This window comes from Dama dama, chromosome 12, assembly GCF_033118175.1.
Source record: "Dama dama isolate Ldn47 chromosome 12, ASM3311817v1, whole genome shotgun sequence".
Classification (NCBI taxonomy): Eukaryota; Metazoa; Chordata; class Mammalia; order Artiodactyla; family Cervidae; genus Dama; species Dama dama.
In genome coordinates this window covers 79640291-79658089 of record NC_083692.1, presented here as the reverse complement: position 1 = coordinate 79658089, position 17799 = coordinate 79640291, and the positions used below count along the sequence as shown (strand labels likewise).

General features: G+C 39.5%; 1 pseudogene; it reads left to right on the top strand.

The window, feature by feature from the left end:
* The first annotated feature begins 8569 nt into the window (after window positions 1–8569).
* Window positions 8570–14085, top strand: LOC133065870 (AP-4 complex subunit sigma-1-like; annotated as a pseudogene).
* Window positions 14086–17799: the final 3714 nt, after the last annotated feature.

Here is a 17799-nt window from a genome sequence, read left to right as displayed (position 1 = left end):
CTTCTAGGTCGTTGTCAATTGATTCTTGCATTTTCTCCACTTTGTTCTCAAGGTTTCTGATCATCTTTACTATCATTATTCTGAATTCTTTTTCAGGTGGTTTGCCTATTTCCTCTTCATTTATTTGGACTTCTGTGTTTCTAATTTGTTTCTTCATTTGTGTAGTATTTCTTTGCCTTTTCATTATTATTTTTTTAAACTTATTGTGTTTGAGGTCTCCTTTTCCCAGGCTTCAAGGAAAGTTGAATTCTTTCCTTGAATAAGGTTGAATTCTTTTTTCCTTTTGGTTTCTGCCCGACTAAGGTTTGTCCAGTGGTTTGTGTAATCTTTGTATAGGGTGAGATTTGTGCTGAGTTTTTGTTTGTTTGTTTTTTTGTTTTTCCTCTGATGGGCAAGGCTGAGTGAGGTGGTAATCCTGTTTGCTGATGATTGGGTTTGTACTTTTGTTTTGTTTGTTGTTTAGATAAGGCATCCTGACAGGGTGCTACTGGTGGTTGGGTATTGCCAGGTCTTGTATTCAAGTGGTTTCCTTTGTGTGAGTTCTCATTATTTGACGGCAGCCATGAAATAAAAGACGCTTACTCCTTGGAAGGAAAGTTATGACCAACCTAGATAGCATATTAAAAAGCAGAGACATTACTTTGCCAACAAAGGTATGTCTAGTCAAGGCTATGGTTTTTCCAGTGGTCATGTATGCATGTGAGAGTTGGACTGTGAAGAAAGCTAAACATTGAAAAATTGATGCTTTTGAACTGTGGTATTGGAGAAGACTCTTGAGAGTCCCTTGGACTGCAAGGAGATCCAACCAGTCCATCCTAAAGGAGATCAGTCCTGGGTGTTCATTGGAAAGGCTGATGTTGAAGCTGAAACTCCAGTACTTTGGCCACCTGATGTGAAGAGCTGATTCATTGGAAAAGACCCTGATGCTTGGAGGGATTGGGGGCACGAGGAGGAGGGGACGACAGAGGATGAGATGGCTGGATGGCATCACCGACTCAATGGGCATGAGTTTGAGTAAACTCCGGGAGTTGGTGATGGACAGGGAGACCTGGTGTGCTGCAGTTCATGGGGTCGCGAAGAGTCGGACACGACTGAGCAACTGAACTGAACTGAACTGAACTGAGGGTTAGTTCTCTGAGAGTCTAGGGTCTTGGAGTCAGTGCTCCCACTCCAAAGGCTCAGGGCTGGATCTCTGGCAGGAGCCCCCTCCCCAGGGACTTCAGGAGCCCACCCTGCTGGTGACCAGGAGCCAAACCCTCATACCACTCACTCGCCTGTCTGCTCATGCGAAACTCGCTGACCACCCTGGGCCATCCCACTGTGCACTTGCTCTTACATGCCCAAAATTTATCATTTTAACCACTTTAAAGTGTACTGTTTGTTGGCATCAGGTACATTCACATTGTTGTGAAATCATCACCATTATGCATCTCCAGAACTTTTTCATCATCCCAAACTGAAATTCCATATCCATTAAATAGTGACTCTCTATTCCTACCCACACTTCCTGGTAACCACGATTCTACATTCTGTCTCTATGATTTTGATCACTCTATAATAAACTGTGGAAAATTCTGAAAGAGGTGGGAATACCAGACCACCTGACTTGCCTCTTGAGAAACCTGTATGCAGGTCAGGAAGCAACAGTTAGAACTGGACATGGAACAACAGGCTGGTTCCAAATAGGAAAAGGAGTACATCAAGGCTGTATATTGTCACCCTGCTTATTTAACTTATATGCAGAGTACATCATGAGAAATGCTGGGCTGGAGGAAGCCCAAGCTGGAATCAAGATTGCCGGGAGAAATATCAATAACCTCAGATATGCAGATGACACCACCCTTATGGCAGAGAGTGAAGAGGAACTAAAAAGCCTCTTGATGAAAGTGAAAGAGGAGAGTGAAAAAGTTGGCTTAAAGCTTAACATTCAGAAAACTAAGATCATGGCATCCGGTCCCATCACCTCATGGGAAATAGATGGGGAGACAGTGGAAACAGTGGCTGACTTTATTTTTTTTGGCTCCAAAATCACTGCAGATGGTGATTGCAGCCATGAAATTAGAAGACGCTTACTCCTTGGATGGAAAGTTATGACCAACCTAGACAGCATATTAAAAAGCAGAGACATCACTATGGAAAACAGAGTGGAGATTTCTTAAAAAACTGGAAATAGAACTGCCATATGACCCAGCAATACCACTTCTGGGCATACACACTGAGGAAACCAGATCTGAAAGAGACACGTGCACCCCAATGTTCATCACAGCACTGTTTATAATAGCCAGGACATGGAAGCAATCTAGATGCCCATCAGCAGATGAATGGATAAGGAAGCTGTGGTACATATACACCATGGAATATTACTCAGCCGTTAAAAAGAATTCATTTAAATCAGTTCTAATGAGATGGATGAAACTGGAGCCCATTATACAGAGTGAAGGAAGCCAGAAAGATAAAGAACATTACAGCATACTAACACATATATGTGGAATTTAGAAAGATGGTAACGATAACCCTATATGCAAAACAGAAAAAGAGACACAGATGTACAGAACAGACTTTTGGACTCTGTGGGAGAAGGTGAGGGTGGGATGTTTTGAAAGAACAGCATGTATATTATCTATGGTGAAACAGATCACCAGCCCAGGTGGGATGCATGAGACAAGTGCTCGGGCCTGGTGCACTGGGAAGACCCAGAGGAATCGGGTGGAGAGGGAGGTGGGAGGGGGGATTGGGATGGGGAATACGTGTAATTCCATGGCTGATTCATGTCAATGTATGACAAAACCCACTGAAATGTTGTGAAGTAATTAGCCTCCAACTAATAAAAAAAATAAAAATAAATTAAAAAAAAAAAAGGATAAAAAGCAGAGACATTACTTTGCCAACAAAAGTCCCTCTAGTCAAGGCTACGGTTTTTCCAGTAGTCATGTATGGATGTGAGAGTTGGACTATAAAGAAAGCTGAGCACCGAAGATTGGTGTTTTTGAACTGTGATGTTAGAGAAGACTCTTGAGAGTCCTTTGGACTGCAAGGAGATCCAACCAGTCCATCCTAAAGGAGATCAGTCCTAGGTATTCATTGGAAGGACTGATGTTGAAGCTGAAACTCCAATACTTTGGCCACCTGATGTGAAGAGCTGACTCATCTGAAAAGACCCTGATGCTGGGAAAGATTGAGGGCAGGAGGAGAAGGGGATGACAGAGGACGAGATGGTTGGATGGCATCACCAACTCAATGGACATGGGTTTGGGTGGACTCTGGGAATTGGTGATGGACAGGGAGGCCTGGAGTGCTGTGGTTCATGGGATTGCAAAGAGTTGGACACAACTGAGCGACTGAACTGAACTGATACCTCATATTAATGGAATCCTACTATACTTTTCCTTTTATGTCTTGTTTATTTCACTTAGTATAATGTCTTCAAGTTTCCTTCATGTTGTAGAGTTTTATTTATCAGAGTTCCATTTCTTTTAAGGCTGAATAATATTCCATTGTATGTACATACCACATTTTGTTTATCCATTCATTCAATCTGTGGACATTTGAGTTGTTTCTACCTTTTTGGCTATTGTGAATAATGTTGCCATGAACATGGATATAAAAATATCTATTCAAGCCCTTACTTTCAATTCTTTTGGGTTTATGTCTAGAAGTGAGATTGCTGGATGATATGGTAAATCTGTGTTTACTTTATTTAGGAACTGCCATACTGTTTTCCACAGTGGCTGCATCATTTTACACTCTCATCAGCAATGCATGAGAATTCCATTTTATCCACATTCTTGCCAATATTTGGTATAATCTGTTCATCAAAATGTTTTAAATAATATTCCTCTTAATGGGTATAAAGTAATATTTCATTGTGACTTTAATTTGCATTTCTGTATTGATTAGTGATACTACACATCTTTTCATGTACTTGTTAGCCATTTGTAGGAGGATTGTTTGTTTTTGTTGTTGAGAACATAGTTTTTTGGTTTATAGTGGCTTTATAACCCTTTTTTGAAATCTTTCCATTGTAATTGGGCCAGTTAAGTTTTCTATTTCTTTTTAGATTTTTGAAAATTCTCTTTCTTTAGCGATTCATCCATTTCCTCCTGGTTTTCCTATTTGTTGCCGAAGAGCTACCCATGGTATTTTCTTGCATAGATAATTTTACACCCTAAATTATAGTTATCTATGTATATCTTCCTTCTTAGATTTCAAACTCTATTCAAAGCATAAATTAAATATTATCAATGAAATGTGCATTTCCTTGAATATAGTGTTCATATAATAATTGTTTCAGAATAAATGAACATGTGAATTCCATTATTTAATTAATATTTGATTATTTACCAATGACTTAATTTTCATTAAAATATTGAACATGTTAGTAGCAAGTTTCATAGGTTAAATACTGTATTTAGCTTTCTATAAGATGAATATGACATTCAGAATATAAAATTTATAGCATTTGAAACAGGAAAGCTTTTGTTAGCAACTGGTGTGAAATTCAAAAGGAAGAGAGGAAAGGTAAGATGAGAGAGATGAAAAAAACTAACATTTAGTGAGACTTATTAGGTTCCTGTCACTATTTAAGTTTCTTGCATAGAGTATCTTTTTTGACTTTTATCATAATCCTTTGGAATGGCCATTGTCATCCCCATTTTACAGATGAGAAAACTGGGGCTCAGGGAAGTAACCAACCAGAAAGAGGAAGAGTCTTTCTAAATAGGAATGAAGAATTTCTGTGAATTTTTATACTAAACAAAACATAAGTAGGCAGCTAGCCTTATTTTTTGAATTTTTACTGATGTATTTCAGTGGCAAGAATATAAGGGTGAGATGAGAACAGTGCTAAATGAGGACTGGTCTCCTCTCCTCAAAGCTGTTAGATAAATAGACACAAAGCAATAGGCCTGAAAGTACTTTCTGAGTATGGATATTACCTATGACTACAGATTGGTGTTAGAGGTTTACGGTGAATTACAGAGCTAGTGCATGCATGCGTGCATGCTAAGTTGCTTCAGTCAAGTCTGACTCTTTATGACCCTAAGGATTGTAGCCTGCCAGGCTTCTCTGTAATGGGATTCTCCAGGCAAGAATATAGGAGTGGGTTGCCCTGCCCTTCTCTGAAGAGCTAGTACCTGCTATCAAAGAGCTTATGTTCTGCTGGGAAGCCAAGCTGACATATATGGAATGAAGAGAAATATTTAAATCTGATAATTACTAAAAATGCCTTGAGGCGCCACAGAGCTTATGAGTTGATGCTGAGGTGCACAGTGACTGGCACCCCAGAAACATGTCATCAAGCTTTTTCTGGATGAGACAGCCTCCATCTGTTGCAGAGGCCTGATGTTCCCTCAGCTTGACTGGGGATCTTATGTGCAACCTCTTGGATCCACAGGTTTATTAGAAGAGCTTGTTCACCTGCTCCCTAAACACCTGCTTCACCTGTTTGTTCCTCAGGGTGTAGATGAAGGGATTGAGCACTGGGGTCACCACGGTGTTGAGCAAGGCCACCACCTTGTTCCTGTCCTCCCCCTGGCCGCCCTTGCCCGACCGGACATACATGAAGATGCAGCTGCCATAGAAGAGAGAGACGACAATGATGTGGGAGGAGCAGGTTGAGAAGGCTTTCCGCCTCTCCTTGGCTGAGGGGATGTGAAGGATGGTGTGGAGGATGTGGCCATAGCAGGTGGCCGTCACGGACAGAGTGCCCAGTAGGCTGACGTTGGCCAGGATAAAACCCAGAAGCTCGATCAGACTTGTGTCTGCACATACGAGTTCCAGGAGTGGAAAGCTGTCACAGAAGAAATGATCAATGATATTGGGACCACAGAATGGCTGCTGAAATATGATGGAACATGGAATGGCTATAAGAAGGAATCCCGTGATCCATGAAAAAAGAGCTAACTGGACACAGACCCTTTTGCTCATGATGGTGACATAATGCAAGGGGTTACATATGGCCACATACCTGTCAAAGGACATCACTGCCAGTAGGAAGAACTCAGTGGTGCCCAGGAAGAAATAGAGGAAAAGCTGGAGAAAGCAACCTGCTAGGGAGATGGTCCTGTTTCCAGTCAGGATGTTGGTCAGCATCTTGGGGAAGATGACCGAGGTGAACCAGATCTCTAGGACAGCAAAGTTGCGGAGGAAGTAGTACATGGGGGTGTGGAGGCGCCTGTCCGTGAGGGTGAGGACCACGATGAGGAGGTTCCCCAGGAGAGTGAGCAGGTAGGTCAGGAGGAGCCCCAGGAAGAGGAGCACCTGCAGCTCACAGGCGTCTGAGAGCCCCAGCAGGATGAACTCGGTGACAGCGGTGTGGTTCCCCGTGGCTCCTCTGGCCTCTGCTGGGAATGACCACTCAGAGGTGTGCGGCTTCAGGAGTCGTGATGTTCTGGGGACCTGAGGACACTTGGAATTTATAGGAAAAAGTGCTGAATGTACCATTTAGAGTTGTAGGAGTCCTTTTTTTCTTTTTTTTTTTTTGGAGAGCCTCTTTGTGTCTGCTGCTGCTAAATCACTTCAGTCGTGTCCGACTCTGTGCGACCCCATAGACAGCAGCCCACCAGTCTCCGCCGTCCCTGGGATTCTCCATGCAAGAACTCTGGAGTGGGTTGCCATTTCCTTCTCCAATGCATGAAAGTGAAAAGTGAAAGTGAGTCATGTCCGACTCTTAGCGACCCTGTGGACTGCAGCCTACAAGGCTCCTCCATCCACAGGATTTGCCAGGCAAGAGTACTGGAGTGGGTTGCCATTGCCTTCTCCGTTTGAGGCTACCTGTCTCTTTTATTGCCCCTGGTGTTTCTGTGTGGTAGAGAGCGGTATTGCCAGGGATGCTAAGTAAACGTCCTATACCAAAAGTTATTCTTGCTTGCTTTTGTTAACTGAAATTTTACTTCTGTTCCTTAGCAATTCCTTTGCTCTGACTTTCACTACCTTTCACTACCTTTCATTTTATCTTTATCCTAATATTGGGTCTTCATTCATAAGTAGTCCCTATTTGAGGCTGACAAATATTTGAAGCTAGAGAAATAGCAAAATGGCTTAACTTAGCCATTCACTATACAGATCCATATCTTGGGTAAACTGATTATTCATAGACACTCTATTGCTATTTCAGTATTATGTGAAAATGTGATGCCTTTCACTAGTATTTGGCTTAATAAAGAGACAAGAGGAAATCTATGAGAGAAAAGCACAATCCTTACCAATCAAAAAGAGGATAATCCGGGACTTCCCTGCTGGCCCAGTGGTTAAGATTCTGAGCTCCCAATGCAGGGAGCCCAGGTTCGATCCCTGGTTAGGGAACTAGATCCCACATGCTGCAACTAAGACCTGGTGCAGCCAAATAAATGAATAAAACTTTAAAAAAAAAAAAAAAAAGAGGATAATCCAAGTAATATATGCAGAAATAAAAATTTGTTAGTGGAAACAAAATTTGTTAATGGGAATTTGGTATTTATCCTAATGTGGACATTGGATTTGTCCTAATGTAATAGATCCATAGTCTCCTGATTACATATTCCCATGGGCTCAAGATACAATAGACCCTTTGTTTTTAAAAAAATTTTTAACTGTTTTATATACATAGGTTTCAGGACATGGCATTTCAGCTTGGAACCATTAGCTTTTCAAATCCTATTTATCCTTTAAGTCTCTCCTCAATGAGTCTTCTCTTTTGAATGCATGAGTCTCTGTATCCCTCATAATTTTATTGTATATCACAACTTTTATTGTGTTTTATAGTTGTTTTTCATCTTTGTATTTTATATAGCCCTTAGAACAAGTTTCTTGAAACAATCAGCTTTAATATGCATGTATTGAATGAGAGAACAACACCTCAAATATCTGTGGGATGGATTTGGTGGTTTTTGACACACAGTAGATTGAGGAGGTGTCACTTACGTGGCACTTCATGGAAGACAGAAATCCTGCTGTCATATGCCAAGTAGTCTGTTAAATTGGCCGATCTGAAGAGGGTTTGCTTTTCCTCACGAGAAGGTGGAGATGTCTCCCCGCAAACATTCTCTAAGGAGTAACTCTCCATCTTTGAGATAGTCTGGAGTTTGAGCTAGTAAATAGAGGTCTGTTTGGATCTGCTAGAATGCTTCCAGCAGAAAACAAAACAAAAGCAAAACCCCTAACCTAAAAAACAGCTCTTTTTAAAAGTCTACCTCCCTACAAGTTTCCTTCCTTAAGCATTATCAACCACTCCCTTAATTATCAGAACTGTAGCAACAATTATTTTCCTGTCACTGGAGAATAAGATTGGGATCCAGTTTAGGTACTTGGGATGAAGGAAATGCTAGGGGATATTAGTACAGAGGATGAAATGGTAAACTATATAAACTTTACCTTTCTTATGATTTTGCCTTCTCTTCAGCACAGGCTACGCTATTCAAAGTTATTCCAAAACTACTATTGTATCTAACATTGGTTTACAGGTATTAAAGAGCACAAAATAGTTGATCAGCCTCAGAGAATATAACTAAGGGCTCTTCACCAGGGGTTATTTCTAGGCTCAATATCATTTAGCTTCTCAGCAATTTGAGAAAGAGCTCTCTGTGGCCCAATCATGCAGTTCACAGGTGAGTCCAGTTGGTTGAAAAACTTACCCAACTCATTTTAGAAGAGAAGCAGGATCCAATATAAGTGTGATATCCAGACACACCATCAGGAGGTAATAGAATGAGTATCATTTAGGCGAAGTCCTGATGGAACATATTGGGAAAGAAATGGGAATAGAGACTAAGATGAAGAAGAATTGGCTGGGGGTAGAAGGAGAAAGCTCTGGGCTCATACTGAATCATGAAGTTAGCACAGATAAATCATGAAAAGACACTGTGATTAGCCCAAGGATATGTCTCACAGACAGGGTGGCTAATAAACTTTTTATTTTTTCCCTACTTCAAATGGGAGGTCAACAGCTGGGTGGGGCAGTCTTCCAGATACAAAGGGAAGGGGTCCACTTCATGAGTTCGGGTATTTCTTCCTTTATCCTTCAGACTTGGTGACTGAACTGGGAGACTTGCCTGGCACCCTGAGAGCCTAGGCATGGCTGCACTATTCACCCAGACTATTCATTGTTTTAAGGGTCAGTCATGCAGTACCCAGTAGGAAAGTCTCTATGGATGCCCTGGAGGACCCGAGAGGTCCTGCCTCTCGATAGTTCTAGTAGATAGAAGGAGGGTGAGATCTCCTTCTAAGGAAAATCATTAAGAATTTCATGCAGACCTGATGCTCTCCAGAGCTTTGGGTTTTTCAAGGGGACAGCTACACAGAGCACAAGGCAGGACAGACAAATTTCCTCGATGTGCGTAACTTAATGGTTCTGCCTGGATGAACACTGGCTTGCCTAGCATTGACCTGGATGGTGGGACTGAAGCTACAGATGAGACCCAGTGTGTGTGTGTTCAATGTGCTAGAATACAGAAGATAAGTGCCAAGAAAAGCATGGTTTGGGGAAGTCACTGCTGCTCTGCCTTCTGTGCAAGGACAAAGTGGAGATTACCCTCTGGCCCAGGGTTAGGTTTCTTGCTGCCCTCTGAAAAGTGAAAGTGTTAGTTGCTCAGTTGTGTCCAACTCTTTGGGACCCCATGGACTATAGCCCACCAGGATCTTCTGTCCATGGAATTCTCCTGGCAAGAATACTGCAGTGGGTTGCCATTTGCTTCTTCAGGGGATCTTCCCGACCCAGGGGTTGAATACAGGTCTCCTACATTGCAGAGAAGGCAATGGCAACCCACTCCAGTACTCTTGCCTGGGAAATCCCAGGGACGGAGGAGCCTGGTAGGCTACAGTCCATGGGGGTCGCGAAGTGTCGGACACGACTGATGTGACTTAGCAGCAGCAGCAGCTCCTGAATTACGGGCAGGTTCTTTGCTGTCTGAGCCACCAGGCAGCCCTCTAGGGAGGTTCCGATCAGGCTATCTAAAATACACTACTCACAGGATTTCAGAAGATAACCTGGTTCACATGAGTGTGTCTTGAGCTTGCAGTATTGTCTATGTGCACTAAATGCAGATCTTACACCGTTGGTATGAGACCCCTATCTCTCATGAATTTGATGGCATCCTTTAAGAACAACAATTCTTTTCCAAAGTATCCTGAAAAAAGTATCTGGCTTTTCCTGGGTGGGAGAATGATTTCCTTAACTTTGTCATTATTCAACTCACAGGATCTGATGAGGCCAGAATGTCTTGAAAATTTCCAAGTTCAGCAAGCTCATCCTGGGAAAAGCCTGGGAAGCGTTCAGTTACCATTTAGTGGAATCTTCCTTTATCCTCCTTTTGGACTAATCGAAGGTGAGTTTGACTGATAAAGACTTCTATTACATTCTCCACATTGGGCCAGTCTCTGTGAGATATTTCTCCTGTGGACAATGGGGCTCTATAAGACAGTGAATGAGCTACTCCTGGAATAAACACATCTGCTTGTGGAAGTGACATAAGGGTTGGAAGATTTGGATGGCAGCTTTGTTTTCTTCAGGGATCTACTCTTATCCTAAGATTTATGGTCCCTGGGTTCCCTGGAGAATTAGTATAATGAGCCTCACTCAGCTTCTGCCCAACTCTCTTGGCTATTCCTATTACAACTTTTCAAATAAAAGTTTCAGTTGTTTGTTCAAGTCAAGAATAATAGTTACTTTTAAAGTGATACATCTAATTATTATTCTGAAATTGAGGCTCCTGTCTAACATTAGATAGTCCTATTATTACAGGGATGTGAGGAGCCATCACAAGCAATGTAGAACTTTGAGATTTCCTTGGTGGTCCAGTGGCTAAGACTGTGTGTCCAACGCAGGAGGCCTGAGTTTGATCTCTGGTTGAAGAACGAGAATCCCACATGCCACAACTAAGATTCCATGCAGCTGAATAAAGAAAAATATTAAATATTGAAAAAAAAGCCAAAGTGAGAGTATAGAGGGCCCAACCTGTTGATGGGAATTTCGGCAAATCACGTTGTAGAAAAGTATTTGGGATGAGAGATACAGTTCTGGCCATATTTAGAAATACAATCTGCCATGTGCAAGTAATATTGCCTATTTTGTGAGGCTCTGTGAGTATCAAATGAGAAATGTTCTTAGTATAGGACTTAATCAGCACTTAAGTACTGATTTAATTGCTTAAATCAAGTGCTTCAATATTGATTAAGCACTTAATCAACACTTAAGTAGTTAATCAGTAATTAGTGTAGTTCCTGGTGCATTGGAAAGGCTCAGTGTTACCATAATTATTACTTGAACCTTTGGACCGTTTGGATGGTTTTTGATTTTCTGAATTCTGGTTCTTAGAGAAATCTGATTAAGAGTAGACAAAGTGGAAAAAAAATACAAGTGAAATTGAGTAAAAGTGTATTGTGGTTACCTTTTAAATGTCTTCTTGTCACTTTAAAAATTCTGAAGTTGGGAATTTCCTCGTGGTTCAAAGGTTAGAACTCTGTCCTTCCAATGCAAGGAACACGGGTTCAGCCCCTGGTGGAGGAATTAAGATCCCACATGCCAGAAGGCCAAAAAAGAAAAGAAGAAAAATTCTGAAATACAGGGCAGCCTGATGTGGAACTAAGATGTCCCAAACCAGGGGGAAATGCTTTGTGACCCACTTACTTCGTGACCCTCTTACTTGCTTCAAAGTGGTGAAGATGCTCTGGATCCGAACTTGCACTAGAACATGAGCACCTATTGCTTTTGGCTTTATCTTCTGTGTTAAATCTGTTGCAATGAAATCAGTATAAACTTCCTTATCAAGGCTTGCAGAACTGTTCTTTATGACTGGAAAAGTCATAGATTTTCAGACTTTTGAAATTTAGCAGCAGTAACTTTGGCTTCCCAAAGCGTTTTGAGATGAACATGGAGACAATGAACAACTGCCGACAAACTCAGCTTGTGCTTTGTTGTCAACTGTGATAACTTAAATTCCCCTCTCCTTGGCTCTGAAATCGATGTCACAGCTGCACTAGGTACCAGGCACATGATGTTCTTTTTGTCTGTTTTTAGCTATGAAATTTTGTTCTTTTTATCAATGTGGACAAAGAAGGACATCTTTGTACCTCAGCACTTTGATTTGAAGGTGATGTCAAACAGATTTTGATGCAAATAAAATATTAAGTTGTGCCAAGAATTACAAATAGAATCATGTAACCTTGTTTCAGTTCAGAAAAATGTGGAATGAATTAGGGAAAAATATATTAAAATAACATTATTGGTTTCCTTTTGCTACAGTATAGTTTATGTTCCTCCTAGGAAATTTTAGAAAAGCCAAGCAAAGAGAGAAAAATAAAAATCCACCTGCATTCTTATCACCTGGATAAAATAATTATTCACATTTTAGAATAAGCGTTTTTGCATATATACATTTATATACACCACAGGTTTTTTAAAAAATTGGTCATGATGCACATGTTATTTAGCATTTGGATTTGTTTAAATAAAAAAACTTGATAGAGGGACTTCCCTAGTGGTCCAGTGGCTAAGACTCTGTGCTCGCAATGCAGGAGGCCAGGATTCCATCCCCAGTTAGGGAACTAGATTCCACATGCTCCAACTAAGAGTTTGCATGTTGCAACTGAAAAAAGAGTTTGAATGCTGCAACTAAAACAACAAACAAGCAAACAAAAACAAAACACATAATAGAATGTGGAGGTCTTTCCATGTCAGTAAATACATAAAATCAATTTAAATTATTTTAATCAGTTTCCTAATTGTCTCTCTGCATTTAGATTGTTTCCCATTCCCACAATTATAAAGTGTGTACTTGTACAGATATTTAAAAATTTGTTTAAAAAATTATAGAGGTAGTACACATTTAAAAATTAAAATATTATAGAGAATTATAAAATGAAAGGTAAAAAGTTTTCTTTCCTCTTCCTCTACTTCAGTTAAAAACAAGCATCTGATAATTCTTTCTTACCGGCATTGTTCACATGATTATTATTTTAGCTTTAATTAATGCCTTTGGTTAATTATATCTTTAATTAATATTTCTGTTTTTAGTAATATCTCTTTTTCTTTGGTTCATCATCTTTTAATAGTGTCCTGGGCTATATTCGCAAAGATGAGGAATTTATCACTGCTGCAGTACCTCCCACTTCCCTAACCCCTCCAACTCCAGAATGCAGTAGTAACTTTTTTATGTAGTTAACAATATACAGTATAATTGAGTCTCTATTCTTGTTGTCAACTTTAGTGTTCCTAGAAATTCTGTAATCAAAGGTTAATAAATTGATTATCCTTCCATCTCTCTTTCCTAATATTTATAGCTATATTGTAATTTTATATTGACAAGATTTATAACATTTCAGTTCTGTTCTATAACTCCAATTAAGTCTTCATATCTCATCTCTAGGTTAATTTTAGAAATGGAAAATCAATAAGCAAAAATAGGGAGAAGCCCCTACAGACGCCATACTAAAGCCAAAATGGCTGCCCCAAGGAAGCCCGCACCGCGCAGCCAGTGAGGTCTGGGTAACAAGCTTCTGCGGGAAAGGGGGCGGGGGTTCTAGGAAGAGCTGTCTCCAGGACCATCGCCCCCCGTGCCGCACAGGTTCTGGTTACAGCCACCCCTTGCCATATCTTTTGAATTATACTGGGAAAAATAGTGGCCAGAGGAAAAAAAATTATAAAATTTTTCCTCATGGTGAATAAACAAGGGCAGACCCGACTTTCTAAGTACTATGAACATGTGGAGATTAATAAGCGTACGCTTCTGGAAACAGAAGTCATAAAGAGCTGTCTCTCTCGATCCAATGAACAGTGCTCTTTCATTGAATATAAGGACTTGAAGCTGATATACCGGCAGGCAATACGCAGCTCTCTTCATTGTGGTTGGAGTTAATGACACTGAGAACGAGATGGCAATTTATGAATTCATGCATAACTTCGTGCAAGTTTTAGATGACTACTTCAGCCGAGTGAGTGAACTAGATGTAATGTTTAATTTGGATAAAGTACACATCATTTTGGATGAGATGGTATTAAATGGCTGCATTGTGGAAACAAGTCGGGCAAGAATTCTTGCCCCTCTGCTAATTCTTGATGTCAGACAGCTGAAAACAGAGAGGCTCTGTCAGACAACATCGACTCAAAGGAAATGAGAATACCATGGAGTACCTCTCAACATCGCTAACCCACAAGAACCTGGAAGACCAAACATCTCAAAACAGGCTATCCTTCCAAAGACTTTTAAACAGGGGTTTTCCACAGTTCCTAAATGGAAAACAAAAGTGTATTTTAAAATATGATGTACAAACAAAAATTTTCTCTAAACAGAGAGACAAGTTTTATTTTCTAACCATAAGCATTTTTTTCCCCTCACTTGTTTAGATTTTGAGTAGTACTAAGGGAAACTTTTTGGTCTCTGCTTGACTTTGCAAAGAGACAAATTCAGGAATAGCACCACCGGGTGGGAAGAAAATGTGAGAGCTCTCCGTTGGCCAATAAACTGTTAAAATTAACTTAAAAAAAAATAAGCAAAAATATTTTTCATGTGATTAGATAAATACTGTTACAAGAGTTTGATTCAACCCAAAGAAAGAAATGTAATTCATGTCATTAAAACTTCGTTGCTTGAAAGAAAATCCTTCAAATGTTTAAGTCTAATCAAGGATGGATCCAAGTTTTGTAGGTCTTGAATCTTATACAACTGGGGAGCTGTATTTCAAGAGAAGAAATACAAATTTACAAATACACGCAGTTAAGGGCTATCCCTTGGCCTTGGAATGGTCTTTAGTGAGTGAGAAGCCCTGAAGCTTATTATTACTAGTTTCCTAGAAAACCTGTCTCTAGCAGATCCTTTTCAACTTCTTTTCAGAATCACTTCTCATAAGTCACATTCAGCTGCTGCCATATATCTAATGTCTATCCTCTGTGTCCCCTTTCTTGGCTCCCTTTTCATTTTGCTAGAATCTTTTTCTAGCATTTTTTTTTTTTTTTTTTTTCACAAAAACCCCATGGCACACTATACTCTGAGTGCTTGTGTGTTGCATATGCAATTATTTTGCCCAAACTTGTTTGATTTGGGGGACTTGATTTGGGTTGATTGTTTAGAAATTTAAGTTCAAAATTGTTTTCCCAACTTGGAGGATAAATGAGAAACTAACAGAAATGGTTATTACCTTTGGGGACAGATGAGTGGAGAATGGAGCAAATAGGGATGAGAGTGAGACTCTAAACACTTTTTTAATATAGTTTCATTCTTTTACCAAGTAGAAGTATTATTTATAAAAATTTGAGTAATATAAACATTCCAGCCTTTCCCTATCCTCAAAAGTTATCCAATTGTCTTTGAGCATTAAGTGTTGATGAGAAGTTTGGTGCCATTCTTTTTTTTTTTTTGAAATTTGTTTATTTATTTAGGCCACTTTGAGCAGCATGCAGGATCTTAGTTCCTGGACCAGGGATCAAACTTGTGTTCTGTGCAATGTAAGTAGGGGGTCTTAACCACTGAACTGCCAAGGAAGTCCTTGGTGCCATCCTTATCCTTGTTTCTTCTTATCCTTGTTTCTTTCTTACTCCCTCTCAGAATTTTCAGGATTTTTCTCTACTCTTGGAGTTCTGATATTTTACTAGATTGAGCCTAGGAGTGGGCCTTTTAAAAATTAATTTTATTTGCCTCTACATAGATTATTTAAAAATGAAGATTTCATGAAGTTTGGGGAGATTCTCTTCTACTATTTCTTAGATTATTTCTTTTCTGCCATTGTCTGTGTTTGAAACTTCTCTTAGATCTTTGACTTTTGGATCCATCTTCCATGTGGTTTTTTTTCCCTTATTTTTGAATTATTTACCTTTTAGTTTCCACTATAGGACATTAAATATGATTTCTTATTACCTTATTTTCATTTTATTATTCACACAGTTCAGTGTAATTTTTTGACATTTGTATTTTTAATGTTCCAAAATATTTTTTTTTCTCTGATTGCTCCTTTTTCCTTACAGACTATATGCTTTAATGAGAGTCATACCCACTCAATCATTTTGAGTACTTCATGAATTTGGGGGTGGGTGCTCTTCTGCATGGCTTGTGGGATCTTATTTATCCAACCTGGGATTGAACCTGGGTCTTCAGCACTGAGCACGCAGAGCCCTAACTACTGGACTTCCCAAATATTGCATAAATTAGAAAAAACTTTTAGTTTCCTAATCACCCCAGGTTTCTCTGATGTTTGTTGCCCATTTGTTCATCTTTGTGCCTCTTTCTTCATGCTATTGATTTTTATTCAAATATTTGGTGGTACTTGAGAATCCAATTATGTTTATGAACAAACACTGTTAAATAAAGGTATCTGGTGTGGGTTTTTCTCCTGAGAGGAGTAGGTCACTTGAATGAGAAAGCCAACTGTTGGCTCTGTGTAAGCTGGCTAGGTTTATAAAGAGGTGGACATCTCTCTAGGGTGGGAAGGTACAAACTAGGCAGACCAGTGGCAGCCGAGTGGGGCTTCCCAGGGGGCAGAGTGGTAAAGAATCCACCTGCCAGAGCTGGAGATGCAGGAGACCTGGGTTCAGTCCCTGGGTCAGGAAGATCCCTTGGAGGAGGAAATGGCAGCCCACTCCAGTATTCTTGCCTGGGAAATCCCATGGATAGAGGAGCTGGTGGGCTACAGTTCATGGGGTCACAAAATGACTAAGCAGGCATGCACACATGTGGTTGCCTGAGTGGTCCAGTTACATTTTGAAGACTGGAAAGGTAATTAAAGATTCAATAATAAAAAGGGGCAGAACCAGATAGATTCACAGCTCTATTTTGTCTAACATTTCAAGACAAGATAATCTCAATGTTATTTAAACTATTTAAGGTCATAGAAAAAGATGGAAATCTCTATGATTCCTTTTGAGAAGCCAACATAACTTTAACCTAAAACTTAAAAATTAGGGAAAGGAATATAGAACAAGCTTGCTTTTGAATGTAGGAAGAAAATCTCTAAATTAAATACTAGTAAGTAAAATCTGGTATTTATCAAAAGGATAATAAATAATGTCTAGAAAAGTTTATTTTAGAAATACAAGTGTGTTCAATATCAGAAAATCTAGCAACATAAACTAGAACAATAAAAAATTAAATAAAAAATGATATGATCATATCAATAGATGCTGAAAACTCTTCTGATAAAATTTAGCAGTATTCTTAATTTAAAAACTCTATACAAATAGGGACAAAAGCAGATTTTTTAAATATAACAAAAACCAATTACCAGACATGCCAGTAGAGCTAATTGAAATAGGATTTCAATTAAAATTAGGAACCAGATAAGAATGCTTGCTATTGACATTATTATTTCTAGCAAATACAATCACACAAAATGAAATAGCTGGTCAAGACATTGGAAAAGAAGAGATAAACATAAGCTGGTGATATGACTGCATAAAACCCCAGAGATTTAGTACTATATCACTGTAGTTAATAAAGAATAAGCCAATAGGAAAAATAATGTATTCATAGCAAGAACTATAACAATAAAAACTATAAAATACTTGTTTTAAACAAGAAAAGGAACATCTTTATGAAGAAAATTATTTTATACAAAACCCAAACAACTGGAAAGACATACCATACTCTTGGGAAGTCTTGATATTAAAAAAGTTGATTCTTTCAAAAGTAAACCCAGAGACTTTCCTGGTGGTCCAATGGCTAAGACTCTGAACTCTCAGTGCAGGGGCCTGGGTTTGATCCCTGGTCAGGGAGCTGGATCCCACATGCCTCAACTAAAGATTCTACATGCTACAACTAAGGCCCAGTGCAGACAAATAAATATTTTTTAAAAAGTTAATCCAATGTCATTTTAATTGGAATACTAACTTGGGACTTCCCT